General features: G+C 38.8%; 1 long non-coding RNA gene across 1 annotated transcript; it reads right to left on the reverse strand.

The window, feature by feature from the left end:
- Positions 1 to 1,911: 1,911 nt before the first annotated feature.
- LOC125697338 (uncharacterized) lies at positions 1,912 to 12,950 on the reverse strand. The gene is made up of 4 exons (XR_007378760.1): positions 12,924 to 12,950; positions 12,577 to 12,801; positions 3,470 to 3,529; positions 1,912 to 2,997 (listed from the first exon to the last, which is right to left on the reverse strand). It is a non-coding gene; the product is annotated as an uncharacterized LOC125697338 (long non-coding RNA).
- Positions 12,951 to 13,036: the final 86 nt, after the last annotated feature.

The following is a 13,036-nucleotide window of genomic DNA, read 5'->3' on the forward strand; positions in this document are numbered from 1 at the left end:
GCAAAGTAGGAACTTTGTCAAAATGGTAGCAGCAGTGATGGTAGTACAACAGTCAGTGACAAACTCTGAAATACCCGATGATCTCCACTGGTAAGCCTGGCAGCAAAGCTTCATAAAGATTACTTAACAAGAAGCCAAGAGAACAGTCCATCATATTAACAAAAATATTATTTGCTTTATTTTTCCAGTTCCATAAAATGTGACATGAAAGAAAACACATTTCATGTTGCAACTGTCACCATGGCTGAAACACTTTCCTCAGCGTACATGTTCTACAGGAAAACACCTAATTAATCAAACGGGTAGGTTGACCATCTTGCCTTTTCCTCCAATCTACATCTACCTACCTGTCAATAAAGACCAAGTAACTTGATTATCTGACCAAGACCTTTAATTATCAATTTAGTTTCAAACTGCAAAGGTTCTGCAGCGATCGTGTACTGGTGGCAAAAATAGGACACAAAAGCAATTCAAGATACTCAAAGTCAGGGTTAATGTTATTCTGCTTTTAATTATATCTTCCAGTCTTCAGACTTCAATTTTTAGTTTTGCAACTTAATCTAAAGAAAGTTTCTAGTCCGTGCTGTCATAGTGAAGTGAGGAAAAGATACGGAGAAGGAAAAGGAAACCAATAAAAAGATTCCAAGCAAGAATAAAACTATTTGACACTGGAGAAATGGGAGTCTAGCAAGGGTTTATAAAGCCATCTAATAAAAAGAATTAGATAGTAACATCTTAACATCACTTAGTGACCAAATTCTTCGATTTTATTTCCCACATAATTCCTCTATAGAAACTTGTTATTGTAATCTTTTTACAAAGACACCTTCACAAGACATGAGCAATTCAGCGGAGTAACAGAAAACTTCTCCAGCAGAAACAACAGCAGACAGAAGTAGCTTCCTGGAGAGCGAGACAGAAGAGCTTCAGCCAGGCTGTATAAAATTCTCCTGTGGAGTCACTTAGCTTCCATTTGAGATTTAAATTGCAGGAAATGCGCATTGTCTCCTAGGGGCAGCCCTGAGATCAGCCTAACCGAGTGCAGCTGGAGCACACCATTCATTGCCTACGCCTGGGAACAGCAGCAGGAGATGCCAGGCAGGCTCCCTGCAAGCATCCACAAGTGACAGGAACACTGGTGGGGCAGTCAGAGTACAAAGGATTTACAGCCACTGTCAGTAGTGGCTTTTCTCTGCAGAACATCTCCAGATAGAGAAGGTCTCAGCATGGAATTTTCTTCGTGTCTAAGTTCCTGTCAGCATGCATGAGAAAGAATAGTACTATACAGGGACCATGAGGCAGATCTTCAGTGTTTTAACCCACTGTCTTTCAGACCAAAACAACACAGACACTTTCAGGAAAGCTTCCTAGCAATAGCTTATCTCTTTTAGGATCCCTTAAGAACAAAGCCAACTGCATGGAAACAAGACAACTGGAAAAACACAAAAGCTAAAAAAGAAAAAAATGCTGCCAGGCTGACAGGTGTTATTCAATGATAATGCTGGAGAAGAGATGCTAAAGCATAATAAGTGTGCAACAACAGAAAAAAGAATATAGGTAAGTAATTTCTTTTGAGTACTTAATTGGTCAGCAAATCAGTGGAGTTGCATAAAATGAGTTACTGTCAGTGATGGAGAGAAGGTTGTTGCACACATAATATTAGGAGAACTACCCGAGACAAGAAAAGATTTTTCTTTTGCCCTGAATAGAATTTTTAATTAATTTTCCAGGTATTTTTCTACTCCAATACAAGAACTCAGATGCTTTATCCACCTCACTGTTTAGTGCTTTTATAATAACCTACTGTCAGTACTATGTTATAAAAAATTCCTTCCCCTTCCTTAAAAAAAAAAAAAAAAAAAAAAAAAAAGGGGGGGGGTAGAAAAGAAGATCGTGGGTTAGAACACGTCTTTCAAAGGTTTCTATTTAACAAAGTAGCCAAAAGAAAAGAAGAGCTGAATGGGGGTATTAGTGAGTTCTTCAGCTCCCCTCATCTTCCTCCAAGATGATCCAGAAGACACTAATTGCAATCAGAGTAATGTTTTCAGACAGAAGAGACTGAAAACCACAAATGGTGAGTATACCAAGCCTCCGTTATACATCTATACATATAAACATGATCACAGTCTCTGCCATTGCTGTAGGGCACAACAGCATGTGGAGACAGATGGTAATTTTCAGTCTTCTTAGTTATGGCAAGTGAATAGCCTAAGTAATTGAATGGGGAGACTCTAGCACAGCACGTTCAACTATACTGTGATAAGACCTATTGCTCCTGAAGCAACTTTACTATTTCCATTATTATAATTCACCTAGATTTTTTTCCTTGACTAGGTAATTTTACTGCTTATTTTGAACATATCTGTGCTGTCTGTTTAAAAAGTTATTTGGCACAATCTCCTTCTGCCTGAAAAAGTTAAATACTTCAGTAAGAATCTCCAAGGAAATATCTGAAAGCCAAGTCATTGATGTCCTGTCTTTATTCACGTGTCTGCACACAAATTGTATTCAGAGACATTTTTGTGCAAATATTTCAGCGTAACTTCTTTATCTCACACAGTCACATTCTATTTGCTTCTAGCTCTGGAACAGACTTTTGCTTGTTCTTAATTCAAAATGAACTGGGATGTTGTTTAAGATTTTTGTATCTGAAATTTACTCGGACAAATATGGAGCCCAACTGCTTCCAAGATTTGATGATTACGAGCTGTGATGTCTTTCTGAAAATATTGTAAGATTTCAGCAAAAATCCCACCCAGAATATTCTTGAATATTTGTAGAAAGTAAACACAGAAAGAAGAGTGACAGAAAGTGAATTCATCAGAAGATCAAGCCACATATTCACCATTCCTTCAATGAGCTTTGGTGCAAGCATCACATCCTGAAGCCACCACGAAATACTGATATACCCCTCAACTATCTTGTCTTCATCCCCACTGGCTCATGTAGCTATCAGCCACTTTGCTTCTGCTAATTCTGCACCACCTGGCCATCCCCCTTAAAAATAAAAGGAACAGTTAAAAAGGCAGCAACAAAAGTGTTCAAGATGGTAGAGGGCTGAATGAGCTATCCCAACTAAAAATTTCTGTATGTTCAGTAAGCGTACCAGTTATTTAGGCTATGCATTAGGCGTAGACTTTAAGGCATGTGTAAAATGTCCTGAAAATAATAAAATTACGTTTATCTTATTCAAAAACTGGTGATACAGCAGGTATTTGGGGAAAAGATCAGAAAATAAGATTTAGATTAAAAATATAAGGCAATGTGAATAGCAAACAATTTCCTAGGTTAGTCAAATATGTTGTTGATTTTAGAAATACCCCAAAGATTAGTAGAAATAGCATTATGAATCTAACCAACAGCATACTGCTGAACAGTGATGCAGTGACTATATGTAGTGAAATGTGAAACTTCAACAGTAAACAAGGAAGCAGTATGAAATAAACAGGGGATGAGGACTTCTCTCTACCTCGGTCATTTTTAGTCACTTGATCAGTCCTTGTCTCTTCCATGGAAGAGCTGGAAAGAGCTGAAAAAAGAGATGAAAAAATATCAGTTAAGGAAAGAAGAGAGGAGGAAAGGAAGGAAGATAAGAACATGAAGTACTTCAGAGAAGTAAAGAAGGGAGTGGATAACGTGCTACATACAGGCACACACCAAGCAGAACGGAAGATGTTTTTCAGTTTATCTTCACAAGAAAAATGATCCCATGAAATGATCAGTGAGGAGCACAAAGCTGCCACGGAGGTGGCAAAGAGACCAAGAGATCCTGGCTTCTACAAGCAGATTCATGGATCATAAGGGAAATCACAAGCAAACTTTAATCCTCTGTAAAAGGTGCAGCGATTTTATTGGAAAGCATTAAATCCCTACTGGGTCTCAGAATACACATCTGCTAATTATTTTCACCACTGGGAATTTCTGTGAAGTTCTGAAAGAAATATTTATCTTCTGCAGAGACCAGACAGCAGGCTCCAACGACCTGGCCAGCCCTTATGAGAGTACCTGCACTGCCTATTTATGTACAAGAAAGAATAATAGGGGTACTCAAAACTAATACATCCTCAGAATAGTAGCTTGAAATAAGAGTCCAAGCTTTCCCTCAATGACCTTTCAGAGACCTTGCTACCTATTACACAAGCTAGAAATGTTTTGATACAGCAGCGCTGTAAACCAACATTAATAACCAAAATTTGCTTTGTGACACAAAAATTAAAAGAATTTTGTTTTCCATTAATCATTGTTTGCATTTCAGTTATTTTTCAATCAAAATCTTGATAACATTCATTCTCAAAATAGTACACATACTGAAAATCTGTGGCCATTTTCTTTCAGTAGTACAACAGAAACACTTTTATTACCTTATGAGTTTAACAATATATCTTTGTGTGGCCTCCTATTGCTTCAGACCTCCATTATTCATAGTGTAAAAGGTGGACTCTTGCACACTGCGTTCACAGTTCTCCAGTCCTGCATCAGATCTGACAGGACGAATAACTGTACACTTGTCATCCTTTTTCAGACACTTATTCCTTTATCCCAAGGCTCAGATGCTTTTTTGTTAGATTGTGCTTCTTCTATAGCTTTCATCTCCCTTTACAAAAGGCAGAAAGCAATGCAGTACAGGAATTGAAAGAATCCTGGCAAAGAGCCTCTGAAATACTGTATCTTCCCTTCCTCTGTTTTCCTTATCTCCTATTCTTCCTGCACTTGGATATAGAGTTCCTCCTGAAAAATTTGGATGAAAAGCAAATATTTTCAGATGAATTTCCTCACACTGAAAAGTCTATTTTCTTCATATAACCCTAAGGCACTAATAGGATCTTTTTATGTATTCCTGCTTGTCTTTCCTTCCATCCATTAAATCTCTAGATCAAGGGTTCTTGGACTCAGCTTGTGCAATCTTATCATGCTGTTTTCTTAATTTGAATGCTTGCCTTCACTCCGTGAATGTAATACTTCATCTGTTCATTACAAGTCTCCTTAATTCACAGTGTTGATTAAACATTTAAATATGTATATATTAAATATTCATAAGAATTGGCTTTCTCACCCCAGTTCTAGCCCTGGAGTAATATAAACAGTCAATAGGGTTGATCAGTGCAATCATAAAGTCATCTTCCTTTTACCCTACATCAGAATAGTTTTCTTCTCACTGAGTCACAGCAAATTTTTAATCAAATATTTGATCATTTCTAAACTGTTCTTCATATTTTCAACTGTATTTTCCTCACCCACGAGAAGCACCCTACAGTCCTGGTGCTGTGTAGCTGAATCGTGGCCACCCTTGCCCTTCCTTCTGAAAAGCTGCTCAGTTTATGTGTGGGTCAGCCCAAGGGGTAGAACAGCAGTGTAACACAGTGACTGAAGTTTGGCTGATGTGTCTCTTTCTTCTGAACCCCAGCTAACACACGTTATCCAAGGTGGATGGAGATAGAAATAAATACTGAAAAGCATGAGAACTGTCCTTGCACAACATCCTGACGGAAGAGGAAGGCAGGAGGTCCCCAGCTGAGGGCCCTACAGCGAGGAGCAGAGCCATGCTCCTGCACATCTCAAGGCTGTGCTGCAGCCACCACGCATGCCAGCAGTGCTCCCTTTGTCCAGAGGGACTCCTGCAGCTCAGTCAGGCAACTGATTTCAAATTTAGTAACTGAAAATATAGTTATATCTTTCCCTCAGATGTTACACTCATACACAAGAGAAGGGACTCTAAGGAAGTCTGGCTTAAGACACAAGGCTTTAGATCATTATATCACAGTTTCCATCTCAGTGTTCTTGTAATTGAAAAAAAAAATATTTCCAGCAGTGAAAAATATAAAGAACTGTGATTCTTTTTCCTGTGCCAAAGAGAGTTACTTAGGTTAGGGAGCTGGAGATAAAAGCTTGTGTGCAGTGAGATTTCTTTTATTGTGGCACTGAATACCCAACACAAGAGGTGTAAGTGCCCTCTGCAGCTCAGAACAGTCTCAAATGTCCACATTTGTGGATTCCTATCAGCATGCTACCTCACCCTGCTGCTCTGAGTTTTCTGAGATGCAGTGGTCCTGACTGCTCGTACGCTAGAGATCTCCACACTAACAGCAAAGTTACTCAAAGCCTCCTGTGAGGCTCAAGCCACTACTACTGAAAACCAATGTCATGCTTAAATATGCATTAAAGCAGTGAGTGCCTTTTCATTATTTGAGATATTTTCACACTGTAACTACAGTGGTGCCACAAACACATAATTAATATTTCTCTTCCACTGACACCTTCTCCTCATTCCCCTCATCCTCCTCCTGCTGCTGTAATTTCTACCCAGCTGCTACCCTACACCGCTCCCTCCGATTTGAAGCCACCACCTGACAGAGGCAGGCTTTTAAAGCTGAGTTTGTCTTTATTTCCATCAAGAGCAATCACAGCTGCAAGTTTCAGTACCCACAGAGGCTTTTAACTGTAACTTTTTATTAGAAGTGCTAAATCGGGAGTAATAAAAATTCCCAGTTTAATAGTTTAATAAAACAAGGAAGTTAAAAGCCAGCATGGAGCAGCACCGAGACTGGAGGTGCCAAATCTTCGGGTTTAAAATTGTGAGGCTTTCTCCTGTATTTTATGTTATAAGAAAAGATTCTCCAGTGAAGTGCTCTGGGCATAGATAGATTTCTGCAACTAAGCTGAAGAATATCACAGTCTTTGTAACTGTACTCCTACAAACTGTGAGACTAATATACACTGCAGCTGCATATTGTCACCTTTTGCACATCACCTGGGAGCAAATGGTCCTTTCAAAGTTGCACTAGGAATTTTCTAACATGTTCTGCAGTGAGACCTGAAGGCAGGTTCTTTGCAAGAGCAAAGGATTTCTTTATAAATAAAGCTTCTGGGGCTTGGCAAGACTGACTCTTCACATTAAATATATTGAAAAATGGATCCTTATTTTTAATAAGAAATTTGCTATTGTTTTATCAGAAATAAGACAGGTTTCCAAATTTGCTTTCAAACAGAAAGGGGCAATCATGAAAATTCATGGAAGCTGCAAGAGAAAGACTATATTGAAGTAGCCAAAAGTCATCCATATTTCTATCAGTGTCACACAAAGAGGCCAATTCCAGACCTACATGTTGCCAGATCTGCTCAACTCGCTGCTTAGCAGTGCATCTTCTTTCATTATTTTGCACTGTCAGAAGTATTACAGGGGCTTAGGCTCATTTCCACATGTCAGAACTTAATCTGAAACTTCATTTTACCAGGAACTGGATTAAACCCAGTAATCAGAGCATAAGAAAAAAAAAAAAAAAAAAACATTAGATTTAAAAACAAAATAACAAAACAAAATCAGTGGGAAAAGCTTACAAATTCCCCTATGCACAAAAGCAATGAGCTCCTCCAGCAGGCTCCAGCCTGGCCTGCCACGCACAGGGAGCTCCCCACCAGGTGCCCCTGAGTGCGCTGTGCCCAGGGCAGCCCACTTGGTTTCCCTCATGCATTTCTTCTCCTGCTATCTCAAGAGCCTCTCCCTTCAAGGAAAAAGCCCCAAAGATGACGTGACAACCCTGAACCCTGCAGTATAGATGCATCTCAGTACCATGCAGAAAGACTGTGGGCAGCCCAGGGATAACACATGAAAATCTCCTTCAGGAAACCAGCAGCTCAGATGTGGTTACCCCTTCCAGCCACTCTTTTCCTTTTAATAGCTAAAATCTTCCAAGAGAGTATTCCCAGCACTGTTCTCTGATTATGAGGCTATTCAATTACACACGTATATTTCTGTTACTTGATTCTTCTACGTAAGAAGATCCCCATCCAACCCTACTTGGAAATGATCTTTCACCCATTTTTCGTGTTTGTCACTTGAGAAGTTTCTATTCCTCCTCTACTGGCAACTGTCCTAGAACTATGTTAATTCCCACCCTTTCCTAGTTCCCTCTTAATTGGTATCTTGCTGGACAAGGAAGGCAGAAAAACTTGCCATACACATTAGCAATACCTACGAAAGCAGAACAGTATCAATTGCCACACCATAGGAAGGAAAGGAGGAGGTGGCCTAAATTGTGTATTATGGAAAGTTTGGGGTTTACATTAATCAAAACAAGCAAACTGAGTCAGTAAAACTCAGACCTGTACTACCACTACTACTAAGATGTGTAATTGGTCCACTTAGTTCCTTTCATATTCAGGTCAGTTAACATTATCCTCCTTCATACCATTTTTTATAAACTCTATTTTCTGAAAATACAGCTGTTACCATTAAAGTGATTTTACATTAAATCCCTTAATTATCTTCACATTATTTTCTTTTGGCAAGATGCCTTGGTAGCTCTATTTTGAATTATTTTGCTCTATTCTTTGTTTTATATCAGGGAATGCATTTTCAGTAACACATAGGCTATCAGTTCCATTTCAGTAGTAGATAAATAAAATAGTTAAGGATTATATACGTTTAATTTTTAGAAATATCAGTTACTTGAAACAGATATTTTCCTTCTAAGTCTTGAGAAAATGTCATCAGAAAAGGCTACTGAGTTTCAAGATAAAATTCAAGCCCACCACGTTAAAAAATTGTATTCTGAACTCAAATTTACATTATACAAGGTGCAGAAAAAGGAAGTCAGTAGTTTGCAGGCGAAAATGCTCACGCATCTAGACATACACACTATATGCCCAGGCTTCTTTCCTCAGTTATCCTTATTTCTCAGCGATGACTGTTTTGTCTTCCTGTTTCTCACACAGGCTGACCTGACTCCCAGAAGAGCAGCATTTCCTACCGTATCACATTTTACAAAGCTTTCTCCACAGCCTGCTATAAATGACAACTGCTGGATTTCCATCTGTAAAATCCTGCAACCCTGGCAAGACCACTTAATTGATTTGTGGTCACGGATGAGATGCCATGTGGGTCTGCCTAGAGTAGGATCAATTTCATGGTGCTGCAAAAATGTAAAAGATAGAAGAGGCAAAGACTGGTAATTCTACATCAATAAATTTCAAGGTCATCTAGAAGTGACAGCGCATAATTAAAGAGCATAATTGTATCACCAGCAATCTAATCTCAGTTAACCATCTTAAAGTTCCTGAATGAAAAACAGAATGAAGACAACTGTTTTTTTTAAACCATACTCTCAATATTTTTTTAAAGTCTAGTCAAGGGCTATGTAAAACCACACTTTTCCATCTCTGATCTCTTCTGTTATTTACAGCTCAGGCATTTTATTTTATGTAATTACAACTCTCCCTATTCCTACCCCTACCCTCCCTTCTCCCCCAAGGGTTCCTAATATTTAAAACATGCATTATAGGGACATTAGTAAGATGCTGAACCTATTTTTGTTCTTGTATATATTGCTTTGCTCTGGCGAGTTGGGGCATTTTGGAATCCAACTTTATTTGGCATTTCTATTTTGGAGCAAGAATAGTCAAATGCCAGACATAACATCCGAGCAAAGCAGGAGTTCCCTCCCGGTGCACACCACTAGAACTGTACTGATGAAAGTTAGCTCTGCACATAGCCTTCTGAAAACAGTCAACTGCTTATTTTCATGTCTCAAGATTATTAGCAACTTAGCAGATGAAAAGAAGCACAATGTGTTTTGGGAGAAACGAACACATCTCACTCTTCTCATAACTCACGATGCTTTACAAAGCAAAGAAGTTTCAGACAGACTTAGTGACAACAGTAGATAGCTCTTACAGAGATTTTATGGCTCCATCTAATTCCATATTTGGTTGGAATACATCATCTTAGCATGAAATTTAGAGAAAGATTAAAATTCGCCATACAACACCCACAAACGGAGAGTAAGAAGCACCAAAGGACCAGTGAGCTCTCACATAATCATAGGCCTACAGAAACATGTAGGAGAAAGCCTAAAAGAATTAAAGCAGCACACTTTCTGGAAGGGCACTCCTCAAATCTGCGTAGAAGATGCAAATGGAAGAGAAAGAATTAAAAAACTGTTTGTTGTAATTAAATTGTTCTTCTACTCTCTGAGAGCAAAAGAAAGAATAACAGGCTTAGCATTCAACAAGAGATTCATGAGAGACACTAAGAAAAATTCCAAGCAATGAGGATAGTGAAGAACTGTAATAGATTGCTTCAGCACTGATGAACTTTAAGAACATATTACAGAAACATTTATCTGGAAAAGCTTGGTAGAAGTGATTTTGTGTTCTGGAAAGGCAGAGTCTCTCCTTTTTTTTTCCCCAACTCCTCAAGCTATGTTTTCCTATAATTTACCATGATTTCTTTTTTGCTTAAAGCTGTTTATTTGTCTGCAAATTTCAACATTAACTTGCATCCACATTAGTTAGTGGAAGTGGTTTATTCTTCACTTAAATCTTCCGAGATGAAGCCCTGTGCCGTAGTCACCCATCTTTACAGCTGCATAGAAAGCTGTTTGGGGCTATAAATATTTCCCTTCCAGACTGAGCCCAGCACGCTCACGGGAATTCCAATCTCCACAGCACATGGAATAGGAAGTTGTGACTGGAAAGCCAAGCAGACAGAAGCCTTCCACCGAGACTGGATGCTATGCTTATTTCTTACGAGTGTTACTACAGTAATAATTCGCTGTGATGCTCAGTAGTGCTGCGTAAGCCTTCCTGGCTGCTTTCAGGGTTTTACTACAGATCTACAAGGAACATAAAGTCTATCAAATGTTTCAGCAAATCAGAGTGCTTAAGTTTTATGAAGATGCTCTGAGTCCAAATTCAAAAAGAAACAAACAAGTCTTTCTTACTCTGTGGAAAAGGTGCTGAAGTAGGCCTTGTATGTCAAAAGGGAAAAAGAAAAAAATATACTGTCTATGGTACTCATTCTTTTTCCCCTTACCAACATAGCCTTTAAGGCTGGACTTAACCACAACCTTTCTCAATCAACTCTCACACCAAAGCGCTGGAGTCCTACTATATGACTTCTGACCCATCACATCTACAATATCTTTATTAGATACCAATTATCACCTCAAAATCCAACTCAAAAATTACGAGTAGCAACAATGTATGAATTAAGCAGTTGTTAATTATAGTACGAGGAATCATACATTTTTCCCTCCTGATTTTTTTTTGTAAGCAGAGAAAGCAAATACACTCACAGTCACTGTTTATTAAGATGAGAGATATAAAACATCTGCTGTTTCTTCATAAAATTTACCAAGAGTCTCAGTATCAGTCTATCAGCTTTTCTTAGTGCACCCTTTCTATCTTACTGGCCACGCAATCTCAAGTGCGAGACTTGGGAGTTTGTGCTGAGTGTTCATGCAAGGCACAAGGAACTTACTGAATTAAAACTTAAAATTTGGCTTGACGCCTTAGGCCAAAACAACAAACCTAATAAACAAGCAAAAGCTATACAGCTAGTTTGCTAAGATACCAGAAAGACATTTTAAAATTCATAAAAAGAGCAAGAAGCAAGAAAAAAAAGTTACCGTATCTGCTTTTTAAAATCTTGTTACATAACCAAAACTTCTATTGATGCTCAGCAGCTCACACCTGCTTTTGCTAATTGTACATTTTTCAAAAAAATAAATCTTCGAAGAAATATTGCTTGACTTAATTTGTTTTGTACCACATTGACTTTTAAATCCAAAAGTATTTAGGTAAAAAATGTCCCAAAGAAGTTCTAAAATTAAAACACATAACATCACAATAATTTACCTTGTTTTTGTTTTGTGAAAAAATTAGAAACTTAAGAGTTCATTACAATCAAGCACAGATTGATTTTCTTAACTGCTGCTGTTATGTCTGAAATTGAAAACCCCGTTTTGTCTATTAACACTGAGTTTCTCAGTCTAATTTACTTATTCTCAGGGCACTGAAACAGAGTAAGGGACTCCTATAATGCCCATAGTGCAGTTGGTTACTGCACATAGGCTTCAGTAGCCTGAACTGAGGAATCTAATGCCATGAAGTTGTTCTAGACTTACCTGCCTGCCCTCTAACTGCCATCCCCAAAAGGGGTAGTTGGATTGTTCATACTTCCCAAGTCATAAAGGCTGGTACCTTACTTCTATAATCTTATGTTCTGCTTCAGATTTTAGTAACATAAGTAGGCAATAACTGCTTTGTTACTCTCTTACTATGGATGGACTTCAGCCTTCAAAATAACTGCGCATTTATTACTGGAGCTCTGGCCTTCAGAACCTAAGCTCTGACACAGCAAGGAAGCAATCACCTCACCAGAGTAGACAGCCTTCCTACCATCACTGCTCATGGCGTTTCTTGGCTGCTTTCCCTCTCAGCAGCATTTTAGGCACCCAGCTTGCTAGGTACTGCAGTAGAACATGAGCATGTACCTCAGGGCTTTGATAAGCAGTATATTGAAAATCCTAACTGTTTTCGTAGCCCTTAAATTACATTCACTCATGGTTACACTGCAAGCGATAATGTAGAGAAATTGAGTCTTCTCCCTTGAGTGACAGGGTGTGCTGATCACTGACCCATGCTGCTGTTTACCTTCCTTGGTAGAAAATAAGTTTTGCCTTTTATTAACTGCCACTAAGTCAGAAAAAGAGCAGGAAGTAGGAAAAACTAAGAGTAAGATAGTAATAGTTGTAAGGTACAGCTTGGGAATTACTCTGGCTGGTTTGTACATTATACCTGAGCTCATATGGCAGAAGGGGAAACTCTGGAGACTGAATAATGGAGCTTATAGCTGCATCTTGATTTTTTTTCTTTAACGGGGAATTCACGTGTTGCCATTCCACGTACTGCCATTTTGACTCCAGCTTGTGGTGACACCACATCTTGTCACGGTACGATCCAGTAAACTTTCACCTTCAGCCTCGTATTGGATCAATAGGTACTGACAAACCTGCTGTAATGCTATAGTGGGATGGAAAGCACAGCAATAACAGTGGGATGGCAAAGTCTTAGGCTACAGCAAGTGAGGATAAGCCCAAATACAGCAGCTATGGATTTAGAAGCAAAAGAAAAAAACTGCTTACTCTTAGAAGGCCTCAGGTAGGTAGAAATCTCCAGCAAGTGCTCCTGCCACCACTGCTAACCTTTAAATGAGATCTGGGAAGGGGTGAATCCTGGCTCCACTCCTTCCAGTCAC

Source organism: Lagopus muta, chromosome 9 (genome assembly GCF_023343835.1).
Source record: "Lagopus muta isolate bLagMut1 chromosome 9, bLagMut1 primary, whole genome shotgun sequence".
Lineage (NCBI taxonomy): Eukaryota > Metazoa > Chordata > Aves > Galliformes > Phasianidae > Lagopus > Lagopus muta.